This window comes from Arachis hypogaea, chromosome 19 (assembly GCF_003086295.3).
Source record: "Arachis hypogaea cultivar Tifrunner chromosome 19, arahy.Tifrunner.gnm2.J5K5, whole genome shotgun sequence".
Classification (NCBI taxonomy): Eukaryota; Viridiplantae; Streptophyta; class Magnoliopsida; order Fabales; family Fabaceae; genus Arachis; species Arachis hypogaea.
In genome coordinates, this window is record NC_092054.1 from 82,540,285 (window position 1) to 82,556,308 (window position 16,024).

A 16,024-nucleotide genomic window follows, 5' to 3' on the forward strand; every position below is an offset into this window, starting at 1 on the left:
GGAGGCAACCCAATCTTTTATTATCTATTTATCTATGTTAAATTTCCATTGTTATTTCTTCTTTTGGTTGATGATCATGTGAAGTCACAAAAACAAATGAAAAATCAAAAACAGAATGAAAAACAGCATTAAAAATAGCTCACCCTGGAGGAAGAACTTACTGGCATTTAAACGCCAGTAGGAAGCATCAGACTGGCGTTTAACGCTAGAAAGAAGCATCAAGCTGGCGTTAAACGCTAGAAACAAGCAACAGACTGGCGTTTAACGCCAGAAACAAGCACCAAGTTAGCGTTAAATGCCAAGAAAGGGAGAAAAACTGGCGTTTAATGCCAGAACAGAGCATCAAGTTGGCGTTTAACGCCAGAAACAAGCAGCAGACTGGCATTAAACGCCAAGATTGCACTCTAAGGGCGTTTATACGCCTAAATGGAGTAGGGATGATAAGTCCTTGACCCCTCAGGATCTGTAGACCCCACAGGATCCCCACCTACCCCACCTTTCTCTCTCTCTTTCTCTCTCTCTCTCTCTCTCTCTCTCTCTCTCTCTCTCTCTCTCTCCCCCACCTTTCCAATAACACTCTTTCCCAAAATAACCTCTACCAATCACCTCCATTACTCTTTCAAAATCATCATACAACCCACCTACACCCACCCACTCAAATTCAAACCATCACTCCTTCCTTTTCACACATCATAACCACCTAAAACCCCCTTGGCTGAACCATTCACATACCTCCATCTCCTCCATCTCTTCTTCTCCTACTCCTTTCTTTCTTCTTTTTCTCGAGGACGAGCAAACCTTTTAAGTTTGGTGTGGTAAAAGTGTTGATTTTTATTTTTCCATAACCATTTATGGCACCTAAGGCCAGAGAAACCTCTAGAAAGAGGAAAGGGAAGGCAAAAGCATCCACCTCTGAGTAATGGAAGATGGAGAGATTCATCTCAAAAGCCCATCACTAAGAAAAGGATGGAGCAAACAAGAGAGCCCACTCATGGATCTCAATAAGAGCATGAGGAAGTTCCTCATCATGAAATCCCTGAGATGCCTCAAGGGATGTACTTTCCTCCATAAAACTATTGGGAGCAAATTAACACCTCCCTAGGAGAATTAAGTTCCAACATGGCACAACTAAGGGTGGAGCACCAAGAGCATTCCATCCTCCTCCATGAAATTAGAGAAGATCAAAGAGTCATGAGGGAGGAACAACAAAGGCAAAGAAGAGACATAGAGGAGCTCAAGCGTTCCATTGGATCTTCAAGAGGAAGAACTAGCCGCCATCACTAAGGTGGACCCGTTCTTTAATCTCCTTGCTCTTATTTTCTCTGTTTTCGTTCTCCATGCTCTATGTTTATTTATGTTTGTGTCTTTATTACATGATCATTAGTGTCTAGAGTCTATGTCTTAAAGCTATGAATTTCCTATGAATCCATCACCTTTCTTAAATGAAAAATGTTTTAATCACAAAAGAACAAGAAGTACATGATTTCGAAGTCATCCTTGAAATTAGTTTAATTATTTTTATGTGGTGACAATACTTTTTGTTTTCTGAATGAATGCTTGAACAGTGCATATGTCTTTTGAATTTGTTGTTTATGAATGTTAAAACTGTTGGCTCTTGAAAGAATGATAGAAAAAGGAGAAATGTTATTTGATAATCTGAAAAATCATTAAATTGATTCTTGAAGCAAGAAAAAGCAATGAATAAACAAGGCTTGCAAAAAAAAAGAAGAAAAAAAATATGGCAAAAATAAAAGAAAAAAAGAAAGAAAAAGAAAAAGAAAAAGCAAGCAGAAAAAGCCAAGAGCTCTTTAAACCAAAAGGCAAGAGCAAAAAGCCAGTAACCCTTTAAACCAAAAGGCAAGGGTAAAAAGGATCCAAGGCTTTGAGCATTAATGGATAGGAGGGCCCACAGGAATAAAATCCTGGCCTAAGCGGCTAAAACAAGCTGTCCCTAACCATGTGCTTGTGGCGTGAAGGTGTCAAGTTAAAAGCTTGAGACTGAGCGGTTAAAGTCGTGATCCAAAGAAAAAAAAGAGTGTGCTTAAGAACCCTGGACACCTCTAATTGGGGACTCTAGCAAAGCTGAGTCAGAATCTGAAAAGGTTCACCCAGTTATGTGTCTGTGGCATTTATGTATCCGGTGGTAATACTGGAAAATAAAGTGCTTAGGGCCACGGCCAAGACTCATAAAGTAGCTGTGTTCAAGAATCAACATACTGAACTAGGAGAATCAATAACACTATCTGAATTCTGAGTTCCTATAGATGCCAATCATTCTGAACTTCAAAGGATAAAGTGAGATGCCAAAACTGTTCAGATGCAAAAAGCTACTAGTCCCGCTCATCTAATTGGAGCTAAGTTTCATTGATATTTTGGAATTTATAGTATATTATCTTCTTTCTATCCTATTTTATTTTCAGTTGCTTGGGGACAAGCAACAATTTAAGTTTGGTGTTGTGATGAGCGGATAATTTATACGCTTTTTGGCATTATTTTTACATAGTTTTTAGTATGATTTAGTTAGTTTTTAGTATATTTTTATTAGTTTTTAAATAAAAATCACATTTCTGGACTTTACTATGAGCTTGTGTGTTTTTCTGTGATTTCAGGTAATTTCTGGCTGAAATTGAGGGACTTGAGCAAAAATCTGATTCAGAGGCTGAAGAAGGACTGCAGATGCTGTTGGATTCTGACCTCCCTGCACTCGAAGTTGATTTTCTGGAGCTACAGAAACTCAATTGGCGCGCTCTCAATTGCGTTAGAAATTAGACATCCAGGGATTTCCAGAAATATGTAATAGTCTATACTTTGTGATGCCAAGGCATCTTGGCCAGTTTCACTGACCTTTTCTTTACTGTTTTTAGGTTAGTTTCATGCATTCTCTTAGGAAATAAGCTAGTTTTGGGTAGATATTCACTTACACCTAGATTCAAGCATACATTGTGCATTTTACATTATTTCATGAGGATTTTGTATGAGTTTAGTGACAAATTGTATGTTGCATTGCCCATGACATGGACTAGAACTTTGATGCGCTCTATTGCTTGATTTCAGGACCAAAGGAAGCAAGGAATGGGAGGTAACTTGCAAAGTTAATGAGAAAAGTGATTGCCAATAACGCTCTCGAAGCCATCATTGACCACGTTAAGAGTCACGTTAACTAAGTTAACGTGAACTCTAACGTGGAGAGGGGAAGTTGAGCCAACGTTAGTGACACTTAACATTGTCACTAACGTTGGCAAATGCTCATAAGTGGCCACGTTAGCGTCCACGTTAACTTAGTTAACGTGGCCTCTAACGTTAAAAGGGGGAAGAAACGCCAACGTTAGTGACATTCAACATTGTCACTAATGTTGGCCTAAGGAGAAACATACCACGTTAACTCCCACGTTAACTTGGTTAATGTGGGAGCTAACGTAAGAAGCAAGAGTGGTCGACAACGTTAGTGACACCCAACATTGTCACTAACGTTGGAAGCAACCACACAACCCCCCAAGGAGCCACGTTAACTTCCACGTTAACTTAGTTAATGTGGAAGCTAACATTGATGAGTGAAAGAATGGCCAACGTTAGTGACACTCAACATTGTCACTAACGTTGGGGATGGCTAAGCATGGCCACGTTAGAAGCCACATTAACCTAGTTAACGTGGACTCTAACGTGAGGCATAGGGGCACCTTGGAATGTTAGTGACAATGTTGAGTGTCACTAACGTTCTCGAAGGATGGAAAGCCCACGTTAAAGAGCCACGTTAACTAAGTTAACGTGGGCTCTAACGTGGGAACAAAGGGGGATTTTCAAAGTTATTGGGAATGTTAAGTCTCAATAACGTGTGCGAAGGACTTAGAGGCAACGTTAGTGGCAACATTTGTGCTACTAACGTTGAAGTTAACGTGGCTTTTACTTAGGAACGTTAGTGAGAAAGTTGATTGTCACTAATGTTCTCGAACTCATATTTTCAGTAAACGTTAACACCCCTAACGTCCTGGTACGCGGAATCGTGATTACACTTTAATTATGTAAAATTCATTGCTCTTTCTTTCCCTGGTAATGGCGCCAAAAACATGATGCCAAGACCACGGTTCACAACTCCGTGTAACTGACCAGCAAGTGCACTGGGTCGTCCAAGTAATTCCTTACGTGAGTAAGGGTCGAATCCCACGGAGATTGTTGGTATGAAGCAAGCTATGGTCACCTTGCAAATCTCAGTTAGGCGGATAAAAATTGATAATGGTGTTTTCGAATTTAATATAATAAAATAGGGATAGAAATACTTATGTAATTCATTGGTAGGAATTTCAGATAAGCGAATGGAGATGCTTTCGTTCCTCTGAACCTCTGCTTTCCTGCTATCTTCATCCAATCAGTCTTACTCCTTTCCATGGCTGGCTTTATGCAAGGGCATCACCGTTGTCAGTGGCTACATCCCGTCCTCTCAGTGAAAAATATGCTCACATGCTCTGTCACAGCACGGCTAATCATCTGTCGGTTCTCGATCATGCTGGAATAGGATTCACCCTCCTTTTGCGTCTGTCACTAACGCCCAACAATCGCGAGTTTGAAGCTTGTCACAGTCATTCAATCATTGAATCCTACTCGGAATACCACAGACAAGGTTTAGACTTTCTGGATTCTCTTGAATGCCGCAGATCCAAAACTGAGATCAATAGTCTCCTAAGATGAACAATGGATTAAAACTGAGACCAAAGATCCAAAGATGTCTAATACAATAGTAAAAGGTCCTATTTATAATAAACTAGTCACTAGGGTTTACATGAGTAAGTAATTGATGCATAAATTCACTTCCGGGGCCCACTTGGTGTGTGCTTGGGCTGAGCTTTAAGTGTTACACGTGCAGAGGCCATTTGTGGAGTTGAACGCCAGGTTTTGATCCATTTCTGGCGTTCAACTCTGGTTTTGGATCCTTTTCTGGCGCTGGACGCCAGAATTGGGCAGAGAGCTGGCGTTGAACGCCAGTTTGCGTCCTCTATTCTTGGCCAAAGTATGGACTATTATATATTTCTGGAAAGCCCTGGATGTCTACTCTCCAACGCAATTGGAAGCGCGCCATTTAGAGTTCTGTAGCTCCAGAAAATCCACTTTGAGTGCAGGGAGGTCAGAATCCAACAGCATCAGCAGTCCTTCTTCAACCTCTGAATCTGATTTCTGCTCAAGTCCCTCAATTTCAGCTAGAAAATACCTGAAATCATAGAAAAACACACAAACTCATAGTAAAGTCCAGAAATGTGAATTTAACATAAAAACTAATGAAAACATCCCTAAAAGTAACTAGATCCTACTAAAAATATACTAAAAATAATGTCAAAAAGCGTATAAATTATCCGCTCATCACAACACCAAATTTAAATTGTTGCTTGTCCCCAAGCAACTGAAAATCAAATAGGATAAAAAGAAGAGAATATACTATAAATTCCAAACTATCAATGAAACATAGCTCCAATCAGATGAGCGGGACTTATAGCTTTTTGCCTCTTGAATAGTTTTGGCATCTCACTCTATCCATTGAGGTTCAGAATGATTGGCATCTATAGGAACTCAGAGTTAAGATAGTGTTATTGATTCTCCTAGTTCAGTATGATGATTCTTGAACACAGCTTCTTTATAAGTCTTGGCCGTGGCCCTAAGCACTTTGTTTTCCAGTATTACCACCGGATACATAAATGCCACAGACACATAATTGGGTGAACCTTTTCAGATTGTGACTCAGCTTTGCTAAAGTCCCCAATTAGAGGTGTCCAGGGTTCTTAAGCACACTCTTTTTTTGCTTTGGACCTTGACTTTAACCGCTCAGTCTCAAGTTTTCACTTGACACCTACACGCCACAAGCACATGGTTAGGGACAACTTGGTTTAGCCGCTTAGACCAGGATTTTATTCCTTTAGGTCCTCCTTTCCACTGATGCTCAAAGCCTTGGGATCCTTTTTATTTGCCCTTGCCTTTTGGTTTTAAGGGTTATTGGCTTTTTGCTCTTGCCTCTTGGTTTTAAGAGCTTTGGCTTTTTCTGCTTGCTTTTTCTTTTTCTTTCTTTCTATTTTTTTTTTGCCTATTTTTTTTTCTGCAAGCTTTGTTTTTTTGCTGCTTTTTCTTGCTTCAAGAATCATTTTTATGATTTTTTAGATTATCAAATAACATGTCTCCTAGTCATCATTCTTTCAAGAGCCAACATATTTAACATTCTTAAACAACAACTTCAAAAGACATATGCACTGTTCAATCATACATTCAGAAAACAAGAAGCATTGCCACCACATCAATATAATTAAACTAAGTTCAAGGATAAATTCGAAACTCATGTACTTCTTGTTCTTTTGAATTAAAACATTTTTCAATTAAGAGAGGTGATGGATTCATAGGACATTCATAACTTTAAGACATAGTTACTACTACTAATGATCATGTAATGAAGACACAAACATAGATAAGCACATAACATAGAAAACGAAAAACAGAGAAAGCAAGAACAAGGAATGAATCCACCTTAGTGATGGTGGCGTTTCCTTCTTGAGGAACCAATGATGTCCTTGAGCTCTTCTATGTCTCTTCCTTGTCTTTGTTGCTCCTCCCTCATTGCTTTTTGATCTTCTCTTATTTCATGAGGCATGATGGAGTGCTCTTGATGTTCCACCCTTAGTTGTCCTATATTGGAACTCAATTCTCCTAGGGAGGTGTTGATTTGCTCCCAAAAGTTCTGTGGAGGAAGGTGCATCCCTTGAGGTATCTCAGGGATTTCTTAATGATGAGCTTCTTCATGTGCCTGTTGAGATCCATGAATGTGCTCTCTTGTTTGTTCCATCCTTTTCTTAGTGATGGGCTTGTGAGATGAATCTTTCCATTTCCCATGGCTCAGAGGTGGAAGCAATTGTCTTCCCTTTCCTCTTTCTTGAGGTTTCTCTGGCCTTAGGTGCCATTAATGGTTATGAAAAACCAAAAAAGCTATGCTTTTACCACACCAAACTTAGAAAGTTGCTCGTCCTCGAGCAAAAGAAGAAAGAATAATAGAAGAAGAAGAAGAAGAAAATATGGAGGAGATGGAGGGATGTGTGTATGGATGTGAGTGATGAATGGAAAACAGAAGGGGTGATCATGAATGGAGAGAGAGAGGGTGAGGTGGGTGGGGATCCTGTGGGATTCACAGATCCTGAGATGATCCTGTGGTATTTCACAGATCTTGAGGTGATCCTGTGGTGTCCACAGATCTGGAGGTGTCAAGGATTTACATCCCTGCACCCATTAGGCATGTAAAATGCCCTTGCACACAACTCTGGGTGTTCAGCGCCAGGTTGGTGCCCATTTTGAGCGTTCAACGCCCATTTGTGTGCCATTTCTGGCGTTGAACGCCAGAACCATGCCTGTTCTGGCGTTCAGCACCCAGAAGCTGCCCATTTTGGGCGTTCAGCGCCAGAACCATGCTCTGTTCTGGCGCTGAACGCCAGACAGATGCTCCTCCAGGGTGTGATTTTTCTTCTGCTATTTTTTATTCCGTTTTCAATTTTTATATTTATTTTGTGACTCCACATGATCATGAACCTACAAAGACATATAACTAAGAAAAATATAGTTAGATAAATAAACATTGGGTTGCCTCCCAACAAGCGCTTCTTTAATGTCAATAGCTTGACAGTGGGCTCTCATGGAGCCTCACAGATGTTCAGAGCATTGTTGAGACTCTCCAACACCAAACTTAGAGTTTGACTGTGGGGGCTTTGGTTGACTCTGCTTTGAGAGAAGCTTTTTCTGCTTCCTCTCTATGGATGCAGAGAGAGATCCTTGAGTTGAAAACACAAGGGAGTCCTCATTCCATTGAAGGACTAGTTCACCTCTGTCAACATCAATCACAGCTCTTGCTGTGGCCAGGAAAGGTCTTCCTAAGATGATGGATTCATCCCCTTCCTTTCCAGTATCCAGGACTATGAAATCAGCAGGGATGTAAAGGCTTTCAACCTTTACTAACACGTCCTCTACTTGTCCATATGCCTATTTTCTTGAGTTTTCTGCCATCTCTAATGAGATTTTAGCAGCTTGCACCCCATAAATTCCCAGTTTCTCTATTACAGAGAGGGGCATGAGGTTTATCCCTGAACCAAGGTCACACAGAGCCTTAAAGATCATGGTGCCTATAGTACAAGGTATTATGAACTTTCCAGGATCCTGTCTCTTCTGAGGCAATGTCAGTTGATCCAGATCACTTAGTTCATTAATGAACAAGGGAGGTTCAACTTCCCAAGTATCAATGCCATATAATTTGGCATGTAGCTTCATGATTGCACCAAGAAACTTGGCAGTTTGCTCTTCAGTAACATCCTCATTCTCTTCAGAAGAGGAATACTCATCAGAGCTCATGAATGGCATAAGGAGGTTCAATGGAATCTCTATGGTCTCTAGATGAGTCTCAGATTCCTTTGGTTCCTCAGAGGGAAGCTCCTTATTGATCACTGGACGTCCCAGGAGGTCTTCCTCCTTGGGATTCACGTCCTCTCCTTCCCTTACAGGTTCGGCCATGGTGCTTATGTCAATGGCTTGCACTCTCCTTTTGGATTCTCTTCTGTATTGCTTGGGAGAGTACTTGGAGGGATTTCAGTGATCCTTTTACTTAGCTGGCCCACTTGTGCTTCCAAATTTCTAATGGAAGACCTGGTTTCATTCATGAAACTCACAGTGGCTTTAGATAGATCAGAGACTAGATTTGCTAAATTAGAAGCATTTTGTTCAGAGTTCTCTGTCTGTTGTTGAGTGGATGATGGAAAAGGTTTATTATTGTTAAACCTGTTTCTTCCACCATTATTAAAGCCTTGTTGAGGCTTTTGATCCTTCCATGAGAAATTGGGGTGATTTCTCCATGATGATTTATAGGTGTTTCCATAAGGTTCACCTATGTGATTTACCTCTGCTATTGCAGGGTTCTCAGGATCATAAGCTTCTTCTGCATAAGAAGCCTCTTGAGTACTGTTGGATGCAGCTTGCATTCCATGCAGACTCTGGGAGATTATATTGACTTGCTGAGTCAATATTTTATTCTGAGCCAATATGGTGTTCAGAGTATCAATCTCAAGAATTCCCTTCTTCATAGGCGTCCCATTATTCACAGGATTCCTTTCAGAAGTGTACATGAACTGGTTATTTGCAACCATGTCAATGAGTTCTTGAGCTTCTGCAGGCGTTTTCTTTAGGTGAATGGATCCATCTGCAGAAGTATCCAATGACATCTTTGATAACTCAGATAAACCATCATAGAATATATCCAGGATGGTCCATTCTGAAAGCATGTCAGAAGGACACTTTTTGGTCAGTCCTTTGTATCTCTCCCAAGCTTCATAGAGGGATTCACCTTCTTTCTATCTGAAGGTTTGAACATCCACTCTAAGCTTGCTCAGCTTTTGAGGAGGAAAGAACTTGGCTAGGAAAGCCTTGACCAGCTTGTCCCAAGAGTTCAGGCTATCCTTAGGTTGAGAGTCCAACCATATTCTAGCTCCGTCTCTTACAGCAAATGGGAAAAGCATGAGCCTGTAGACTTCAGGATCTACTCCATTAGTCTTAACAGTATCACATATCTGCAAGAATTCAGTTAAGAACTGAAAAGGATCTTCAGATGGAAGTCCATGAAACTTGCAGTTCTGCTGCATCAGAGAAACTAATTGAGGTTTCAGCTCAAAGTTGTTTGATCCAATGGCAGGAATGGAGATGCTTCTTTCATGTAAATTGGAATTAGGTGCAGTAAAGTCACCAAGCATCCTCCTTGCATTATTATTATTTTTGGCTGCCATCTCCTCTTCCTGTTCGAAAATTTCTGAAAGGTTATCTCTGGATTGTTGTAATTTAGCTTCTCTTAGTTTTCTCTTCAGAGTCCTTTCAGGTTCTGGATCTGCTTCAACAAGAATATTCTTGTCCTTGCTCTTGCTCATATGACAAAGAAGAGGGCATAGAAAAAATAATAATAATAGAGATCCTTTATACCACAGTATAGGGATCCCTTTGTGAGTGGAAGAAAAGAGGGGGAGACAAAGAATGTAATGTAATGGAAGAAACACATCTGTGAGGAGGGTTGAGATGTGAGATGAGATGTTAGTAAATGGATAAACAAATAGAAAGAGATGAGAGAGAAGAGAATTTTCGAAAATAATTTTTTGAAAAAGAGTTAGTGATTTTCGAAAATGGTTTTTGAAAAAAGTTAGTATTTTTCAAAAATTTTTAAAATCAAAAATAAAAATAAGAATAATTAGTTAAATAAAAAAGAAATTTTTGAAAAAGAGGGAAGATATTTTCGAAAATTAGAGAGAGAAAGTTAGTTAGGTAGTTTTGAAAAAGTTAAGAAACAAACAAAAAGTTAGTTAGTTAGTTGAAACAAATTTTGAAAAGATAAGAAGTTAGGAGGTTAGAAAAGATATTTTGAAACCAACTTTTTGAAAAAGGTAAGATAAGAAGATATTTTAGAAAAGATATGATAGAAATTAGTTTTGAAAAAGATTTGATTTTTAAAATCACAATTAATGACTTGATTCACAAGAAATCACAATATATGATTCTAAAACTTAAAGTTTGAATCTTTCTTAACAAGCAAGTAACAAACTTGAAATTTTTGAATCAAAACATTAATTGTTATTGTTATTTTCGAAAATTATGATATAAAATTAAGAAAAAGATTTTTGAAAAATATTTTTTTTTGAATTTTCGAAAATAACTAAGAAGTTTGAAAAAGATTTGATTTTTGAAAAAGATTTTGAAAGAGATTAGATTTTCAAATTGAAAATTTGATTTGACTCATAAGAAACAACTTGATTTTAAAAATTTTTGAAAAAGTCAACTCAAATTTTCGAATTTGATGAGAGAAAAGAGGGAAAGATATTTTTTTGATTTTTGAATTTTTATGATGAGAGAGAAAAACATGAAAATTATGCAATGCATGAAATTTTTAGATCAAAACATGAATGCATGCAAAAATGCTATGAATGTCAAGATGAACACCAAGAACACTTTGAATGTCAAGATGAACATCATAGACACAATTTTGAAAAATTTTTAATGCAAAGAAAACATGCAAGACACCAAACTTAGAATTCTTTAATGCTTAGACACTAAGAATTCAAAAATGCATATGAAAAACACCAAACAACTCAAAATAAAAAATCATCAAGATCAAACAAGAAGACTTACCAAGAATAACTTGAAGATCATGAAGAACACTATGACTGCATGAATTTTCGAAAAAATGCAAGATGCATATGCAATTGACACCAAACTTATAACATGACACATGACTCAAACAAGAAACACAAAAATATTTTTGATTTTTATGATTTTCTAATTTTTTTTGGATTTTTATTTTATATTTTTCGAAAATTATTTAGAAAAGAGAAAAATAAGGATTCAAAAATTTTTAATATGAATTCCAGGAATCTTACGCTCTAAAGCTCCAATCAAAGGGTTAGGCATGGCTTAATAGCCAGCCAAGCTTTAGTATGTAACTCAGACATGACACGCCTGACATACTCATTCCCAAAGGAATTAGACATGGCTTTACAGCTAGCCAGGCTTCAACATGCTCCATGAAACACTAGAAATCATTCTTAAAAATTCTGAAGAAAAATAATATTTTTGAAAACATTTTTTTTTTTGAAAACAAGTGAGAAATTTTTGAAAGGTTTTTGAAAAATTTTTGAAAGGAAAACAAAAAGAAAATTACCTAATTTGAGCAACAAGATGAACCGTCAGTTGTCCAAACTCGAACAATCCCCGGCAACGGCGCCAAAAACTTGGTACGCGGAATCGTGATTACACTTTAATTATGTAAAATTCATTGCTCTTTCTTTCCCTGGTAATGGTGCCAAAAACATGATGCCAAGACCACGATTCACAACTCCGTGTAACTGACCAGCAAGTGCACTGGGTCGTCCAAGTAATACCTTACGTGAGTAAGGGTCGAATCCCACGGAGATTATTGGTATGAAGCAAGCTATGGTCACCTTGCAAATCTCAGTTAGGCGGATATAAATTGATAATGGTGTTTTCGAATTTAATATAATAAAATAGGGATAGAAATACTTATGTAATTCATTGGTAGGAATTTCAGATAAGCGAATGGAGATGCTTTCGTTCCTCTGAACCTCTGCTTTCCTGCTATCTTCATCCAATCAGTCTTACTCCTTTCCATGGCTGGCTTTATGCAAGGGAATCACCGTTGTCAGTGGCCACATCCCGTCCTCTCAGTGAAAAATATGCTCACATGCTCTGTCACAGCACGGCTAATCATCTGTCGGTTCTCGATCATGCTGGAATAGGATTCACCCTCCTTTTGCGTCTGTCACTAACGCCCAACAATCGCGAGTTTGAAGCTCGTCACAGTCATTCAATCATTGAATCCTACTCGGAATACCACAGACAAGGTTTAGACTTTCTGGATTCTCTTGAATGCCGCCATCATTCTAGCTTATGCCACGAAGATTCTGGTTAGGAGATCTAAGAGATATTCATTCTAGCTTATTTCATGTAGAACGGAAGTGTTTGTCAGGCACGTGTTCATAGGGGAGAATGGTGATGAGCGTCACACATAATCATCACCTTCATCACGTTCTTGGGTGCGAATGGATATCTTAGAAGCAAAATAAGGTGAATTGAATAGAAAACAGTAGTACTTTGCATTAATCTTTGAGGAACAGCAGAGCTCCACACCTTAATCTATGGAGTGTAGAAACTCTACCGTATGAAAATACATAAGTGAAGGTCCAGGCATGGCCGAGATGGCCAGCCCCCTAAACGAGATCAATAGTCTCCTAAGATGAACAATGGATTAAAACTGAGACCAAAGATCCAAAGATGTCTAATACAATAGTAAAAGGTCCTATTTATAATAAACTAGTCACTAGGGTTTACATGAGTAAGTAATTGATGCATAAATTCACTTCCGGGGCCCACTTGGTGTGTGCTTGGGCTGAGCTTTAAGTGTTGCACGTGCAGAGGCCATTTGTGGAGTTGAACACCAGGTTTTGATCCATTTCTGGCGTTCAACTCTGGTTTTGGATCCTTTTCTGGCGCTGGACGCCAGAATTGGGCAGAGAGCTGGCGTTGAACGCCAGTTTGCGTCGTCTATTCTTGGCCAAAGTATGGACTATTATATATTGCTGGAAAGCCCGGATGTCTACTTTCCAACGCAATTGGAATCGCGCCATTTAGAGTTCTGTAGCTCCAGAAAATCCACTTTGAGTGCAGGGAGGTCAGAATCCAACAGCATCAGCAGTCCTTCTTCAACCTCTGAATCTGATTTCTGCTCAAGTCCCTCAATTTCAGCTAGAAAATACCTGAAATCACAGAAAAACACACAAACTCATAGTAAAGTCCAGAAATGTGAATTTAACATAAAAACTAATGAAAACATCCCTAAAAGTAACTAGATCCTACTAAAAATATACTAAAAATAATGTCAAAAAGCGTATAAATTATCCGCTCATCACGTCCTAAGCTAAAGTCTCTGCCCACTTCACACTTTCTCTCTACAAGTAAAGCCAAGCCCAAATGAAGAAGAGAACTGCTTCAAACTCAAGATCCAAAGGCCAAAGACTTGAAGAGCCAACTAGAAGCTGAGAGAAGTAGTATATATAGGAGTAGCTTTGAATTGTTGAAGGGGGTTCTGGAAGTTGGAAAAGAGAACTACTCTCTGTATTTTACCTTCTCTGCATTTTTCTAGTTTTATTATGTATTCTCCATCTTTGTTTTCATTTTCGAGAGCTATGAACAACTAAACCCCTTTCATTGGGTTAGGGAGCTCTGTTGTAATTTGATGGATCAATACTAATTTTCATTATTCTTCTTCTATCTTTTCTCTTGATTTTACTTGAAAGCTTTCGATCTTCATCCAATTGTGTAGTTATCTTGGAAAAGAAGCTATTCAAACTTGGATCTCTTCTGAACCTTGAAAGAGGAATGAAGAGATCAAGCTAGAAATACTTTCTCATGCTGGAATAAATTGGGTTTGGATGGGTATGTGACTATAACCCTCTCAATACTTGATTTGGGAAATGCATGTGGTATAATCAGTGACCATACTTCATCTCTTCTCATGAGCAATTGATCAAGGAATTGGCTATTGATCAAGATTTGAGAGATTGAATTGCAAGAAATTGTAATTCAATCAATTAAGATTGCGAAGGAGATCAATGAGTGCATTGATTGAGGAAGAGATGAAAATGAACTTGATCCGGAGAATTGCAACATCTCCTGAGCCCAATGAACTCCCCATCTCTAATCTTACCCATTTTCTTTAATTTCTGCCATTTACTTTTATGAGCAAATCCCCCATTCCCATTTACAATTCTGCAATTTACTTTCAGTCATTTACTTCCAGTTCTTTAATTCTAGCATTTACTTTTCTGTTATTTACATTCCCACCATTTTATTCTCTGCAACTCTCAATCCAAATTCTAGATTCGCTTAACTAGAACATTCTTCTAATTAAAGTTGCTTGATCAATCAATCCCTGTGGGATTCGACCTCACTCTATTGTGAGTTTTTACTTGACGACAAATTCGGTACACTTGCCGAAGGAAATTTGTTGAGAGACAGTTTCCACCCGCATCAAGTTTATGGCGCCGTTGCCGGGGATTGATTGTGCATCAACAATGATTAAATTGGAAGATCACTAGATTGAGTATTTTTCTTTTGTGAATTTCATTTTCTGTTTGAGTGATTTACTTTCTGTTTTAGTTAAACTTCTTCCCTTCCCCCTCTACTCTTTTGTTTTTCTTTGTTATTTTCAATTCTGTTTGCTAACCCACTAACTGTTTGATATATTGCATCACCCATAACTAACAGTAATTCTGACAAAAATACTTTCTGCACCTATCTTTTCTTGCTTGCACTTGATGGTTGTATGACAGGGAGAAGAAGCGGGGCTTCAACTTCCTTCGATTCTGAACCTGAGAGGACCTTCCTTAGATTAAGGAGGGAGGTAAGAGGAAAGAAAGTGGTTGGTGCTGAGGAAGAAGAGGAATTCTTTGAACGAAACATGGAAGACAACATGGAAAACCATCATGAAGAAGAGGATCACAACCATGGGGGAGGAGGTAGAGTAAATCATGCTGGGGAGGATAGAAGAGTTTTGGGCTCTTACATCAATCCAAACCCAGGCAATTGTGGAAGTAGCATCCAAAAGCCAACAATCCATGCCAACAACTTTGAACTTAAACAACAGCTCATCACCCTTGTTCAGAACAACTGTTCGTTTGGAGGAGGTGTCCAAGAAGACCCCAATCAACATCTAATCACCTTCCTGAGGATATGTGACACAATGAAGTCTAATGGTGTTCATCCTGACACCTATAGACTGCTCTTGTTTCCATTCTCACTTAAGGATAAAGCAGCCAAATGGCTGGAATCTTTCCCAAGGGAAAGCTTGACAACTTGGGAAGACGTGGTGAAAAAATTCTTAGAAAGATTTTACCCTCCTCAACGAATCAATAGGCTGAGAGCTGAGGTCCAAACTTTCAGGCAACAAGATGGTGAGACTCTATATGAAGCATGGGAGAGGTTTAAAGACCTAACAAGGAGGTGCCCACCAGATATGTTCAACGAATGGGTGCAGCTGCACATTTTCTATGAAGGGCTCTCTTATGAGTCAAAGAAGGCCGTAGACCATTCATCCGGAGGATCTTTGAACAAGAAGAAGACTATTGAGGAAGCCATAGATGTTATTGAAACAGTAGCAGAGAATGACTACTTCTATGCTTCCAAAAGAGGGAACACAAGAGGAGTAATGGAGCTAAACAATGTATATGCTTTGTTGGCCCAAAACAAGCTCATTACCCAGCAGCTGGCTGACCTCACCAAGAAGATGGAGAAGAACCAAGTAGCAGCAATCTCCACTTCATCAACAACCCAAGAAGGAGTGAATGAAGAAGCAGAGGGTAGTCAGGAGCAAGCCAACTACATTGGGAATTCACCAAGGCAAAACTATGATCCATACTCCAAGACCTACAACACTGGATGGAGAAACCACCCAAACTTTGGGTGGGGAAGT

General features: G+C 38.9%; 2 non-coding genes across 2 annotated transcripts; one reads left to right on the top strand and one right to left on the bottom strand.

Moving 5' to 3' along the window:
- Positions 1 to 9,278: 9,278 nt before the first annotated feature.
- LOC112780382 (small nucleolar RNA R71) lies at positions 9,279 to 9,386 on the top strand. The gene has a single exon (XR_003191223.1). It is a non-coding gene; the product is annotated as a small nucleolar RNA R71 (small nucleolar RNA).
- A 6,080-nt stretch (positions 9,387 to 15,466) lies between these two features.
- On the bottom strand, positions 15,467 to 15,573 carry LOC112781443 (small nucleolar RNA R71). The gene has a single exon (XR_003192219.1). It is a non-coding gene; the product is annotated as a small nucleolar RNA R71 (small nucleolar RNA).
- Between the last annotated feature and the right edge of the window lie 451 nt (positions 15,574 to 16,024).